The following is a 12,990-nucleotide window of genomic DNA, read 5'->3' as shown; positions in this document are numbered from 1 at the left end:
GAAGACAAGTAAACCTGCAAAGACAAAGTCCCTCAAAAAAAAGAAAGAAAAAAAAGGTAGGTGAACAAGACATATTACAAAGAGAGGCGACAAGCAGCTCAAGGTGAGACACACAGGAAGCTTCGCACCACAACTTAAGAAACATAGCAGAGAAAATTATCACCAAAGAATGCGATTTTGTTCATTGCATTTTTCATGGCATGTTTCATTTCTTCCACTGAATTTCTGAATAAACATTTGCACCAAAACACCCATAAGCCACAAAACAAGGACCTTCTTGACTTTTTTTACTCCTCTCTGTGACCGGAGGAATTTTGTATTTGCCCGGAGTACAATTCTCTTCTTCATAAGGTCTCTACCTATATCCTATATAGCTGGCCTATTAACAGTTGACTATGTGTGATAGCAAGCTTCATACATGTATTGTGAATTTATGTCTTACTTCCTCTGAAAAGAACACTAGTTTAATGTAAGCACTCATCTTCTCATATAATCCAAGGACAGTGCTGTGCGGAACTTCAGACTACGTAACACTGATGTTTCATTTTCATCTTAACATTGACATTGATACATTATATTTTACATATTGTATAATAGACTGTCCAAAAATAAATCTGGGCATAATAGCTGAGTTAGGTATTAAAGAAAATTGTAACAGGAATTAGTAGTCTGTTCTCCGGAAACAATCCCAAACAGGTAGGCTAAGACTTTCCAACAAAAGAGCACCTCTGCTTTATTTGTACTGCTTGAGTAAATACAAACATTGCTAAAGGACTGTGAAAATGAAAACTCCCACAATCTTACATAAATATCTGCAGCCAAAAAGTGTCTCCATGAATAAAGCTGAATACTCTACAGATATATTTTCTATTACACAGGGGAAAATAAAATGCACTAACCTCTGCTCACAACTACACCCTTACCAATGAATGAGTGATATAGACTTGTCATTGCTAACTCCCAAAACTCCCAACACTCCCAACACAGAGTACTCGAAGCAATGCTGTGGACCCTTCCTGTGATTCACTATCTGCTACAAACATGTGGAGGAATTTTTCAATAAAGCATGCTTTAGTGGATATGTTCAAATACATGCCATACATGGGTACCTCATCCACCCATGCACTTTTGCCATTATTAATAATATTTTGAAGTATTGTAACTTCAGCAGCATTGCTGTGTCTGGCGGTTTACAGACATTAAGTGACAAGCCAAGAGTTCACAGTCTGAAGAATCAACAAGAACACCACGAAATAAGGAATTGCATAACAGTATTTATAGTTTCACCTGTCCCATTTAACACCCATCTCTTTCTGCAACATTTTTAGTTTAAGGTGTACCTAATCTAGTCATCTTTAGTTGAGTGAACATTTGGTTCAATTCCAACTACACCATTTCTTTTAACACGACCCTGATATTTTGAACCCTTTATCCAGTGTCCTAGGACTGCTCTGCTAGTGTCAGTGAATCTAAGAAAAGTAGTAAAATAGCATTATTCCCATTCTACTGCTAAGTAAAAGACAATTTAAGCACTTCAGGGCAATACAGAAGCTTATGGTAGAATTGAGAGAGACATACAGGAGTTCTGTCTCCTAGTCTGCTGCTGTAATCATCAGCCAGCGCACACAAAAAAAAAAAAGGAAATCAAAATTTAGGTGTTACTTTAGACTGACATAGGTTGGCTTTGTTTTTTCCTAAATCATCATTTCATCAGAACACCCATTTGCATGAGGTTGCAATTGCTTTTTAAGTTTTTGTACTCACATAGCAGCAGCCTCCTACAACTTACTTCACCTTTCCAACCACAAGACCCACTAGAGTAAACACCAAGCAAGCTGAGGCAGAACTTCAAATACACTAGGAATTACTGGAATACCTGAGGTTATCTGAAGATGAGTATGGCTTCCCTTACAAAAACAATTCTGAAATCTGATCCAGAGGATGCATGCATTTATCTATCATGAAGGACTGGAAAAGAAGCCAAAATTCCTTAGGATGTCTCAAATGAAGGTGAAACTCTGAATCTAAAATGAAGTAAAAACAGGGCAGAAACCTTCTCTAAAAATAAATCTTGCTGTGCAACCAAGTATGCCTGCATGCAATTGTTATTTATTTTTAAACTGGAGTAATTTTCCAGGTAGGTTTTTAGATCAGCTAACAGAATGAGGTGCTTTAAAACTAAACAAAAGAAACCCCCAAGATTTCTCTCCTGATCACATTTGCTATAAAGATGTAGAGGAAATGAGGAAGCAATAACAAAATGCAGTCTCTTGCCTGGCATTCCACAAAACTGCAAAATTGTAAATTTCAATGAAGGCAAAGACAGTAACAATATCAACATCCAGGAAATGCAGTCCTAACTCTTAACCAGAAAGACTGGAAGAAACTGTCCTAAACATTGAAAAATAATTTGAAATCAAAAACGTAACAAACAAACAAGCAAATGAAAACACACACAAAAAGTACACCACACATACCCCAAGCCCCCAGCCTAATCAAGAGCACAAACTGAAGGAACTCATGTACTCCTTAGTAGGTTCTCCAAGGCTTTCTCCATTAAACCTGCATCACCTCGGGCCTATTCTCATCAAGTGTTATCACCCCACACATGGATGGGTGCACTCAAAAATGTCATTAGGGACAATCAAAACAGAAACAAAACTGAGCAATGTCAGCACTTAAGAATCTTCCATTCAGTCCTTCCACACTAGTCTTGTCACCGTAGAAGGCAAAACCCAAACCTCTTCAAATACTCCAAGGCAGAAAAGTTATTCCACAGCTTGAGGTAGTGTTAGGCTCAGAAGGCCATGAGATCTTAAGTCTCCACACCAACAAAACAAAGCAGAAGTAAATGTAAGTGAAAACAGACAATTGCACATCACTATGGACACTCAGTCATCAGGCATGATGATATTTGTCAAAGCTGTGACAACGCCGCTGGAGGCAAATCAGTATGATCCAAATCCTCATAACGTATCTGTGCCATTATATCTTTCTTAATAAAAAATGGACAACTAGTAGCAGATATTCTCCTGAAGGGACTACAAAAATTGTATTATCATTTCCTATGCAAAGGCCATTTGATTGTTTTAGGAGAATTTTCATTAAACAAATGCTGGCTACTTCTTGGTTTCTCTCTACATCCTTGGATGATAAAGATGGACACAAATTCAAATCCAAAGCAGGGAACAATGTTTTCCTAGTATTTCTGGAGCTTTAACAAGCAATACTATTTTAAAACTGCAAGAGCTTGTTCTGACACCACAGCACCAGACAATCAAATCACAAATATTTTCTCTCCAAGCCACCAGAAATATTTAAAGCAAACTCCAAAGGGAGAAGGGCAAGACAACTATCCGACCTTTGGAACATAAACTTCCTATGACAGAGACAAAAGAGTTTACGGATGCATCTCATGGAAACAGGAGATTATCTTTTATGAGATCTTGCAGCATTAGTGGTCACTTTTAGCCCAGAACAACCACCATTCCGGTCATCTGTTTTCTGTATTAATAATAACTGCAAAACTAACCAATACAGTACTGAAAATTAAACTGTATTATAAGAATTTTCTATACATCATCTTCCTCAACTCCCAAGCTACAACATCACTCTCTATTCAGTGGTCTTTCATTTAAATCCTTGGAAGAAAAAGCAATTTCCAAATTACTCCTTTATTAATAAAAGTAAGTACTAGTTTGTGGGAAAGGTTTCTGTTATTGACTTCTAATTCATAACAATTAAGGAAACAAATGCTGTAACTCTGTAACTCCTTATTAGGACTTAAAAGATACCATGCAAAAGCCACAGCAGCCAGACTCTAAAATCCTTCCTTAAAAGAGTCATCATGAATCCTACCTGTAGGAGTCAATGTGGTTATTAAACTCATAGTGCTTCACATCACCCCTGTTCCTGTGCCTCCATCATCTCTCTGTCACCCAGGTATTGGTTATTTAACCATCGGATATATGTATTTTTTGACAGAATGTTTCCTTAAAAGACACAGTCAGCAGTTTGCTATTACAAAGTATCTAATACACAGTTCTTGTGATATTATGTGGATGAAATGTGTCTGTCACCTCATCTTGGCTCCGTTTCACTTATGTCTTCTCTCCAGGTTCATTTCCTCTGTAGAAGAGTGGACCAGCACCTTGCTAATCAGACTTGCAGCATGCAGGCTGAAGTGGTTTTTAGGAGATACTGCCACTGTATTTACCCAGCATGAGTCCCTGATGCCTCTGGAAGGAGGGACTAATACTGTACAGGCATACTCCTAGCACTAGTACTGAGCTCAAATTACTCTTTTTATATAGTATACTTTCCTCAATCTTATTACACATCCAGTGAACAGACTTTCAAATTCAAAAATTCTCTTTGCAACACTGGGAAATAATTTATATTGGATTTAATACATGTTCCACAGGGTTATTCTACTGGTGAAAAAAAAGAGAGAATGTCTCCTTGGTGAGCTGGCAAAATCTGGAAGGAATCCACCTCTAAAAGGTCAGTAACTCAGAGAAAGAGAACTTAATCCTATGATTTGTATTTGCTTTTAATGGAAGCCTGTTGCTGAATCAAAGTTTTTGTTGTGTAGAGAAACAGACTAATTCTTGCTCATAGTGCTCTGTTACAATTCCCAATAAGACTTTGTATAGGTATCTTTAGAAGAACTATGTCCCTTCCCCCACTGCTCTAATCTTTTTAAAATCTTTTTTATATCTTCATCTCCACTTTGGAAAAAAACAGCAAATGGTTCCAAACTGCATACCTGTAACATGAGCTGGTTTCATTTTATCCCTTGATCATTCATGCAAGTTAGCAGATTTTCACTGCATAGCTCCTTCCCATGTCATTATAAAATTCAAATGCATTTATTTAAATCTCTCCTAGAATTCAAACACTTTAATTGCTTTAGCCAATAGAATTCATAAACAGTTACTGGATAATGGAAGCTGTAGCCCTATTTTCTGATCTAACAAATTAAAAAACATAAATACATATACATGTGCTAGAAAGCATCTTTCACCTTAAACATCAAACATCATTAAAGATCTGCTAACAAACCCTACCAGATAAGAGAAGGAAGCAGAAATCCAAACCAGGGGTAAGTCCTCACCAAACTGGAAAAGTCCTCAACAGACTCCAGCACAATCCAAGTCCAGAAATGCAAATCGAACCCATTTGATTTATATCATTATTTCTTTACAGATTAAGTTAAAGTTCCTGTACTGACCATAGGAAAGAGCCATTTCATTTACATACTGCTCTGTTCCCAAATTATTCAGGAATGTCTTACTTTTTCTTTTTAATGACTAATGTGACAAATACGGGTAAAATACTGACTCGTCTTCTGCTGTGCAACTACAGAAAGCTCACACTAAAACCTCAAGCAAAACCTCCTTCAGTCTTATAAACTTGGCAATTACTTTCCACAGGCCAGCTTTTTATGCTCACAATGTCTCTACAGACAGAATTCACATACGGTAGATATGAACACCACAGTCTTTACAAAAAGATACATTGCTAAGAGCAAAACTCACTACAAGCATTTCTCAGGTTCCATGTTAAGATAAATGCAATGCATATAAACTGGACTTCACTGAAAGTGAAAAGAACTTTTATGAAGAGTCCTTTCTTTATATTTCTCCGTAAACAAGAGTTTGCATACCAGGCCTGACATTCCATATGTGTTCCACAGAAGTTTCTTATCAAATTTTACAAACTAAAAATAACAGGGTTTTACATCAAGCAAATTAAAGAAGTGGAGGATTGTAATTCTTAAGCTGGCAACAGACAAACGGAAAGCGGACATGTTAAACTGTCATTCTTGTGTCACAGGGTGCTGCAGATGCTAAAGCTGTCAAGGGTTCAAAAAAAAGACAGCATAAATTCACAATTATTAAAACCCAAATGATTAAATACCATTTTCCCAGAGACCCCTAACCTGCACCCTGCTAGAACTCGGTGAACTTCCCTTCAGACCCTCAGCTATTTGCATATCCTATCATACTCTGCCCTGGGCATCTGCTATCATTCACTGTTAAAAACAAGACACTGATCTAGAAACACCTCTGGTCTGAGCTGATATGCCATTCATAGGTCCATATTTTTATGCCTAGGAAAAAGGAAGGTACAATATCTAAAGCTGGTTCAACACCTACACTGTTCAAGTCCCTCATTTCCACACACTATGTAGGGCACTTGTATGGCAGCCAAGATATTTATATAGTAACAGTTCTTAATATACTTACATGACTCGTGAGAGCTGGGGAAGACACCACAAATATATAACTCTTCCTCCTTCTCCCTTAGCTGAATTCACTCCCCCTTAAAAGTTTTGCTTAACACTTAAAATAGCTTTATGAGTAATGTTTTCTCTATTTTTATGCAACAGTAACTATTATCCATACCCTCTATGATCTGCAAGACAGCATTTGTGTTAGTCAATCTACCTTCTGTGTATTTTAATCAGATTTTAGACAGGTAGATATCTAGGGTTGTGTTTCATTTTTTAGTTATTTACAACTGAAAGGACTTCATAAAAGTCATCCCACCATTCCATTAGAATAGAGAGATCCATTCTTTATGAAGCAGAGGCAGCAATAACATTGCTACTAATGCTTGGATGCCCAAAAGACCAGGGTTTCCACTGTACTAGATACTGCATCCAAAAGAGAACAGAAGTGAGAGCGCTTTCTCCCTCACTTAAGAATTTTGTTAGTTATGGTCTTTCTCCAACTAAAGAGTCTCCTGTGGACTGTGATCCATCACAATCACAGCAGGCAGTCAACCTTTGCTTTTCCCAATAACTTTATTTGCTACTTATCTTCAAAAACACTGCTCTTCTATCATATTCTTGCTATTCATGCAGAAACATTCTTTTCTTGCATATTGTGTCCAACATTTATGGCTCTTTTTTACGTTTTTTTATCTGCTTAAGTGGTGCCTGGTAAAGTATTTGCACTAATTCTCTTTAAATGGCTATGTGAATGGATTTGACCATCTTTGAAATTTTACACCGCAATTACTGTTCAAACTAGTGAAACGAGATATACGACGATTTTATTTAGAAAACAGTTTAGCTGTTATTTATCTGCTTCAACAAGTATTACATGAAGAGAGTGTCTTTAAAGGAGAGGAACCTATTCCATAGCACATACAAAGCAGAGGAAGAACTGATAGGATGGATTGATGTGAGTATGGAGAAATGCTGGATCTTTATACTCTAATGGGAGAGTCAATCTTCAAGCTAATGTTTTGCAATGAGTATTTTGCACTACACAAGGATGCTTGAGACTGTTCAAATGCAGGGCACCAGGAAAGTGTATGACTAGCTGGGTCTGTTAGCTCTCAAACTATGCAGGAGGCAACAAAGGACCTCCACAGCACACAAACAGCCCAGCTTTCCAGTGGGAGGTTCTCCAGACCAGCTTTGATATATCACAGCTATCAAGGATATGGCACACAGCAGAGTAATGCTAACGCTTTTCACGGGTGTGAGCACAAAGTGAAAGCTATTATTGTGGACCATTTAAAAGATACTAAAGTTTTAAGTACTGTAAAATGATGTAAACAAAGGCATTAGTTAAAAATTACACAATAGAGAAACAATGGATCAAATAATAAAAGCATGGATCAAAACAAGAGTCACACAAAAGCAATGAGCACAGCAATAGGCAGTTTCTTGAAACTGGACTTATCAAAACATTTCCTCTTGGACCTTTTTCCAAATAATCTGAAATCACATCGATCTAAGTGAAATCTAGATGCAAGTCTGCCAAGAAGGCATTGTTTCCACAGAGAGCCAACTGAAATCACCGACCACACCTGCCCAACTTCTGACAAACATTTCATTACAGTAGCTAAGCCTTCGTTCCCTTTAATAAAAGGTTTACAACTTAGATCTAAGTTATACAAGCATGTATTTCTTCATACCATTACACTCCCTAGGAATACAGTTTCCATATTATTTAGCATATAGTACACTATACAGTTCTCAAATTATAATCCTTCCATTATCAAACCTATCATACATTTTCTAACTTGTATTTTATCCCTAAATGACAATGATTTAATATATCTTTATCTTCAACTTAAAAAAAACCACCAACTTTTTGTTCTATTCTGCCAACTATCAACCCAGCACAAGACCTCAAGTCCTACGTAACTATGAAAATGCACCAATAATATAATTAATAATAATCAACTGCACACCCCAACTGATAGAGATAGCTGGAAAACAACTTAAAGACGTGTACTTCACATCCCTAGCATTAGAAGTTGTTCTGCTACCAGATGCACTACAAAAATGAGACACTGATGGTGACTCAAAAAATGAAACATTCTGTACCATTTCTACCAGCTCTACCATAGTAGAGATGAAGGAAAACACCTAAGATATGAGGATGCTGGCCATGTAGCTCGCTCATTCACACACACTTTTTTTTACCCTGATCGATATCAAGAGGCATATGGACAAACTCTCTGAGCAGTCAAGCTCCATGGTAACTGAACTAGAGACGTGCACCATTAGTACTTGGATCACCTTAACAGGAACTGTCCTGAATAATTTTCTAACTCATCAATGAATTTAGGTAAGCCTTCAGCGAGGTGTCTTCTGACACTAGGAAGAGAAGTCTGCTCTCCATAAAGCATAGGCTTAGCTTCCAACACTGGCATGGAAGGTATGGTATGAAATTACCTCAGTCATCATTAAATGAAATAAAAATGCTACAACAGGAACAGAAATGTGAGTTTGTCAGGGATTTATTGTAAAAAAAGAATTAAATCAAAAAGTCTGATTTTATTATTAGAGCTTCTTATAGCGATCACAGGCAGACAATGATCTCTTTATGAGCACTAGATAACATGATAATAATTACCCTAAGAGAATAATTACACTGAATTCTTTTGCAAGGTGCTTTGAGACCTTCTAATGAAAATCACGGCTAAAAACTGTGTATTGTAAGTATGCTTAATAATTACATAAAACAAGTACAACTTTTTCTAGAGGTTAGCCATAAACAAAACCGATTTTATTTGAAAGTTCAGCTGAATCAATCAAATTTTTGTGATAAAAATGAATCAGCTGCACTACAACAGCTTTCTTGGTGCAAGCTGACAATAGAACCATTTAAATCTATTCATTGCCTTATTGAAGGAAATGCATGGAATATTTTAAACTGTCCATCATGAGATCAGTATAGTTCAACATGAGTAGGGTTTTCATAGAATAATGAAATGTGTTAAGGGTTTTACAATAAACATCTGTTGACTAGGTAAGGATTCCAGGCTGTTGTTAGAAGCAGTGATGCAATGTACAAAAAACATTTGTCTTTCTATGAAAATCATTCATAACAGTTATAGTTGTCAGCTTTCTAAGCTATTTTTAATCTTATAAATAGCTATCTATATACACTATCAACCCACTACCTCCTTTCAGCCCCCAAGAAACTGCTAATGACCTTCTTACAAAATTCCATTGGGGGCGTGGGGGAATATGCAGTTTTTTGAAATAGCTCTACTTTGCCTGACATTCACACTGCCTGTGAAAAATGAGGCCCACTCGTGCAAATGTTCCTTATAAGAGCAATCAGGTTAGGAATTACTGGCATGAACCTATTTCTTGAATTAAGATTACAGGATCAAGTTGATAGCTAGCATCCCCAGGGATCACCACGATTTTGCTATTATGGAAAAATCTGTGATGGTATCCTCAAAATAATTTTACCAGAAATCTTGATGCAATGAGACAACAATTTAAGTCTTAAAGCTTAAGTATACACAGTTAAATACTAGTGATTCATATAATCATCTCTAAAGCTGTCAATATTGTATTACAGTAAAACTCGTGCTATTTTGACACAGTTCTTACTATACTTCATTTTATTAAACAGTTACTTTAAGACTTAAATTTTGCAAACAATTTGTAAAAACAAATATTAAGAAACTTTTTTTTTTTATTTACAGTTTTCATAGGTGCAGAAAATACCCATTGCAAATACCTCTTACCTATTCAAAACACAGGATGTTGCTCATGAATCAGTAATCCTTGGACAGGAAAATTTAATCCTGGCAAAATGAAACTACCTATGATAATAATATGAGTGCTATTATATTTTTTTTTAAGATAAAAATTTTCTATTAAGAGGCCTTTGTTTTGTTCTTGTTTGAAAAACATGTATATCTAAGCCATGGGGAAAAAAGGACTCTTAAATACAAAAGCATCACATTTGACTCCGGCAATCCCTTAACCTCAAATTGCTGGAGGCCTGGCTGGTTTCCCAAAGATTCACAGCACGCTCACCCTGTTGTTATGGTATTTCCTAAGCATCTGCTATGTGCCACTTGCAGAAACGGGAATCCAAACAAGACGGACCTTTGATCTCACCCCATACAGCTGGTTTTAATTGTCTGTTCTAATGCCTAAGTCAAATTTAAGCACTGAATCGGTAAACGACTACTGCACTTTTTCGGAAACCTTTAGGAAGCCAAGGTGCTCGAACACGTTCGCACACAGACGCTTACTGAAAGGCACGATGAGAAGACAACACAAAGAATGCGAAGGAGTTGCGCTCCTTAGGCGAATCTCTCCACGCCGCGGGGCACGATTCCGAACCGTGCGCCCCCCGGGCACCCCCACCCCGCTAAGGCGGGGGCACGGTGGGAACGCAGCGGGGGGAGGAAAAAAAAATACAAGAAAAAGACAAAAATATTTACAAATGGCAGCGCTACGGGTGGTGCACGGAGAGTCACAGGTGATGCCGGAGCCAAAGCCAGCGCTTCCCTCCCCGCAGCCGCCCGGGGCTCCCGGACCCCCCGGCCGCTCCCGGACCTCCGGGGGAGGGCGGGTACCACCCCCGCCCCACGGCCCGCAGCCGCAGGTGTAAGGGAAGGACGGGGGCTCCAGGCAGCCTCCCGCCCGCATTCCGAGGCTCACCCCGGCCGGTGCTCGCCGGGCGCAGGGGAACCGCCGCGGGAAGGACGCGGCTCGCGGCACACGGCGGACGCGCACGTCCCGGCGGCGCACCGGGACCCCCCCCCCCCCAGGGAGCGGGACCGCCCTGCCGGCTGCCGGCGCCCACCGGAACAAAAGGAAAACAGCCCCGGAGCCGCCCGTGGCCCCGCACAGCGCCCGGCCCATCCCGCCCAACCTCCCGCACTCACCTCGGCGCGGCAGCGGCGGCGGAGCGGGCGGCGGCCACTCGCGCCCGCGAGCTCCCTCCCCCCCGCTCCCTGTTTCCCTCCCTCCTTCCCTGCCCGCCCTCCCGGCTCCGTCTCTCACCGCTCCCGAAGCGGCGGCGGCTGGGCCCGGCTCCCCCGCCACGTGACCCCGCCACGTGACCACCGCCCTACCCCGGCCCGGCTCCGCCCCCGCCGCCCGCCGGGATGGGTCGGGCTGGGCCCCGCCGCGGTGCGGGGCTGCCCTGCGAACCCGGCCCGCGGGACCCGGCCGGGGCACGGCCGCAGACACGGCGGGGACACCCCGCAGCGCGGCGTGCGAACAGCCCGTCTGACGGGGGAAACAGCCGCCAGCACGTTCCTGCGCTCCCCCAGCCCCTGACCGCCCTCTGAAGCAGAATTCACAATAGCGGGCGTGATTTGACAACAAAACGCTGAGAGCGGGCTTACCCCTACTGCCTTCAGGGCTGAGAAAGAAGGAAAGTTACTTGGTGCCAATATCTGGGGCATCGACCCCCATCACGTACTTCACACTCCTCCCTGCAAGAATCACAAGCGCTGTATTCCTGCAATTTTGACTCACGCCAAACGCCACAGCACGAGTGAAAATTAACTGTGCTGAGCAGTGTTCCATTCTAAGCCTAACCTTTGCTCCCAGAAAATAATGCTTACAGTAACGGGTCAAGGGGGGGTCTTGTGGGAGAGAATGCCTTTATCCTTCAAACTTGGAAATTCGGGATAGAGTCTACAGGTATCAACACTACAAGACCTGGGGGAGCCTCAGTAAAAACAAGCTGACGCTGTATTCTGGTATCACATTCAGTGCACATTCACTTTCTTCAGAAAGGAGCAACAGCAAAATGCCTGAACATAAAAGGTGGGAAAGCACTCAGTACCTTAAGGAAACCACGAACAAACTGCAATTATCAGCTCTAGAAAAGCCATCCAAAGAATAAGTACATGGGGAGCAGGAAGTGAAAAGGCCCAATCCCCTACTGGCTTTAGTAATCAAAACTTACAGACCAGCTCAGAAACTAAAAAGGTAAATATTTTTCACACCATTGCTCAAAGCTCCATAAGGATTTTATCTTACAACCTATAGCAAGAAGGGGACAAGCTTTGTGCCAGAGGACCAGCTACGTGTGCAAAAATCTGCAAGACTGAAGCCTGAGATAATGTGTTAGAGTTGGGTATACATTTTGTCTGTTAATATAATTCTCATTTAGAAAAAAAGTTGCTTTTTTATTGAAGATTTTCAATTACACTACACAGCTAAACCCTGGGACACCTCTTAACAGATCCTATAGCTAAAGTCCAATAAAAAGCTATCAGGCTCCATTTCTGGGCGCATTACAGAGCTGTTATCAACTGCTGAGCTGTGAAGACCAGGTTCTTCCCTGAATTGCCCACTGGATATTTGCACAAGACAAACATCACCACCACTGGTAGGCTTATATTTCACATATTTCAGTAGAAAATTTTGAGGAGCCAGAATAGTTAAAACCACTGTTCACTCAATTCTTGCGTCTGACTTGAGCTATCTGTGTCTTAGCTCAATTCCTAGTTTACTGGCCATCATAAGAATTAAATTTAGGTAGCAAAGCAGAAAACTGACATGAAAGAGAGGTTTACAAAACACCACTGCAGCTTTAATTGCCTTTGTAATCCTGTCATCTCCACCCCAGGCACATTAACTACGGTGCAACAGTGTTGCCCACTAGTCCCTTCTCTGAGCTGCATTTGAAGTTGTAGCTAGGTTCATAGTCACAAGAGAAAACTGTGTTTAGTAGTTGCTCACCAGCCTCTACA

At 40.4% G+C, this 12,990-nt stretch overlaps 1 protein-coding gene across 2 annotated transcripts in view; it reads right to left on the bottom strand.

Annotated features, from left to right (window-relative positions):
• TULP4 (TUB like protein 4) overlaps nt 1-11,344 on the bottom strand; it is a 156,859-nt gene extending 145,515 nt beyond the window's left edge. Inside the window, exon 1 of one of the 2 annotated variants that reach the window (XM_032101950.1) lies at nt 11,285-11,344. The gene's annotated coding sequence lies outside the window, so the exon portion shown is untranslated. Of the gene's footprint in view, nt 1-11,166; nt 11,253-11,284 lie in introns of those variants that run through there. The other variant, XM_032101952.1, reaches the window with a different exon arrangement.
• Between the last annotated feature and the right edge of the window lie 1,646 nt (nt 11,345-12,990).

This window comes from Corvus moneduloides, chromosome 3 (assembly GCF_009650955.1).
Source record: "Corvus moneduloides isolate bCorMon1 chromosome 3, bCorMon1.pri, whole genome shotgun sequence".
Classification (NCBI taxonomy): domain Eukaryota; kingdom Metazoa; phylum Chordata; class Aves; order Passeriformes; family Corvidae; genus Corvus; species Corvus moneduloides.
Note: the sequence above shows the minus strand (reverse complement) of the source record. Positions and strands in the feature narration are given on the sequence as shown.